The sequence below is a fragment of the Daphnia pulicaria genome, chromosome 1 (genome assembly GCF_021234035.1).
Source record: "Daphnia pulicaria isolate SC F1-1A chromosome 1, SC_F0-13Bv2, whole genome shotgun sequence".
NCBI classification, from domain to species: domain Eukaryota; kingdom Metazoa; phylum Arthropoda; class Branchiopoda; order Diplostraca; family Daphniidae; genus Daphnia; species Daphnia pulicaria.
The window spans coordinates 30,900,286-30,902,842 of NC_060913.1; the positions used below are offsets into that span (position 1 = coordinate 30,900,286).

The 2,557-nt window shown below is 39.0% G+C and overlaps 1 long non-coding RNA gene across 1 annotated transcript; it reads left to right on the forward strand.

Annotated features, from left to right (window-relative positions):
• The first annotated feature begins 139 nt into the window (after positions 1–139).
• On the forward strand, positions 140–2,218 carry LOC124342323. The gene is made up of 5 exons (XR_006918774.1): positions 140–192; positions 258–478; positions 543–639; positions 708–935; positions 1,753–2,218. It is a non-coding gene; the product is annotated as an uncharacterized LOC124342323 (long non-coding RNA).
• Positions 2,219–2,557: the final 339 nt, after the last annotated feature.

Here is a 2,557-nt window from a genome sequence, read left to right on the forward strand (position 1 = left end):
CAACACTTACACTGCTCACGCCATCGAACAAAAAAAAAACCATAGCAATCTACTATCGCCGGTGCGTAAGGTCATCTAGATTAGAAGACCAGTCTGTGAATAAAGCAGACGGCACCTAAAAATACCAATACCAATACCAAAAATACTTATATTCCTGTGATTTCATATACCAAATTGAACTTCGTATCATATGTAGGTTTATCTTCACCTAATTTCCTTATTTTTATACTGTACCAACTTATTTCTTCAAATTCTAGATGCATACTGTCAGTCATTCCAAAAAGTTGACTTAGCGCCCAGTTACTTTCCATCCAATAGACCCATCATGTTGTCAAAAGCCTAAAACTAATGTGTGAAGCTCACATATTGTGGAATACAAAAGTGTGGAGACAAGGTATTTTCCCATTACTGCTACCACACCAACCTCACCAAACCAACCACCTTACTAAATTCAGCACCATTCACCCATATGATAAAGGTAAGCATCAATATAACCTATCGCCACACTACTGCAATACTTCATGACACTTTTTTAACATCAGGAAATTTACCTCAACCTAAGGAGTAAGGCTGTTGGTTGCTGTGATTTCCATTCTTACAATTTTTATCATGAAAACTTCAGTGTGCTTGTTAGTATAGGTAAAGATTGAAATGCTTTATTAACTGTTATATTTTCAATTCATTAATGCAATACACTTTTTTTACAGGCACATAATAGATCCTTAAGCCAATGCTGACCTTTGTCCATGAAGGAAGAGGGACATCCAGCAACATTCTGCAACATCCTTATCTTCCCGACGTACGCTCATTTAGCTTCACTGCTTTTGCTGCTACAATTTCTCTTTTATTACTTCACCGACGAGTTGGAACACTTCAGTGGTCGCTACCCTTTGCTGTTACACATCTGCAGTTACTCACCACGGGATTATGCCCAGGTAACCGACAATTGACTTACTTTCGTAGATTATCTACTAATAATCTAGTTGCGTTAAACTCTGTGTCTATGTAATAATTCCAAAATCAGGCCCTTCTTGCGCGCAAACAAAGTTTTACTTGGACGTTTCTTTTTTTAACGCTAGATGGCTTTTTGAAAATTTGCAGCTGTCAAAACAGTCAGTTTCAGTTACTTTGCACATCTTTTTAAACATTTATTAGCAGTTATTTTGTTGAAATATTTAGTTATAACTAACGATAACTAATCCCCCAACAAAGCTCACTTGGTAGATTTTTAAAAATGTGTTTTTTTTTCTACTTCCGGTTTTCTCATTTCTGTCAGTAGTTTAGTAAATATTGATCTGACGCACAAAAGAACCACATATTCGTGATCCTCGTAAAATTTGTGGTAAAGTTCATGTTCTGTTTTTTACGTACGCGCACTTCCGGTTTCGAAAATTTTCCTGAACTATACGTAGTTCAGGAAAATTCTCGATTTTGGCCAAATTTTGGATTTCGTTCAAATCACACCCAATCGACCCCAAATTTCATGGGGATCACGAATATGTGGTTTAATTTGACGACAGCTCAATGGTTGAGGCGCTGTGGTTACTTCCGGTATACTTCCGGAATTTTTTTTAAAGACTAGCAAGCGAGCTTTGTTCTGTTTACAGTCTCAAACATTGCAAGCTTGATTTAAACTTTAAAAGATTGCATATTTAAATCTTTGAGCTAAAAAACCTGAAAATTGTTTCTTTCTGTATTATGTAACTTTTATTGGCATGTCAGTAAATAAGAATTTTTTTCTCTTTATTTAAGTAATGCAGAGGAAATTTCGAGAAGATGGACATCATAACGTCGCCGGTATCTCCAAAGTGTCAGCGCGGATCATCATTTGTTGTTGATAATATGTGTTCGTTTGTGTTAGTTAACCCGTTGTCTGCCACGCCTTTGTTCTCCCCTAGCTTCTTTGCATGGGCCGCGCTGGTCGGCCTCGTGGATTTCATGCCGCGAGTTCGGAATGTCGCCAAGGTCGCCAAGCCCAAAATTTGCCGCAAGGCAAGCCTGTTAGGCAATGCGCCATTCCCCCTTGTCGATACGAAGATGGATTCTCCTGTCACCGTGTCACCGGACTTGTCAGCAATGGCAAGTCCCACCTTGGCGATGGATCCTTCAGACGTGGCGCGTAGAGTAGTAGAGTGCAACCTATGGGCTGTATGGTGTGGCAGCCAACGGGTTAACTTAAGTGTATGTATGTATGTGATTGTAAAATGTGGTGGAATTGTGTGTGGAGGTGGGATAATAAAGCAATTCCTTTTAATGTTTTTGTTGCTGTGTCGCATAACTTATAATACAAAAATATTTAGTTCACGATTTGTATATTTTTTACAACTTTGAAGTTTTACATAAGTTATAGGCAAGCGACTGATCAACTCCAGACCCTTCAAATAAACTTCTATGAGAAACCAAACACTATCTGCAACTCCTTTGTCCAAACACTAGAATATGTCGGAGCTTCAGTGTAGCTGGTCGGAGCAGCGTGAGTAGTGGTATAATACTCAGGTGCCTTGGTAGCGTAGTACTTAGGCGCCTCGGTGTAGTAGCTAGGTGTAGCGTAGGTTGT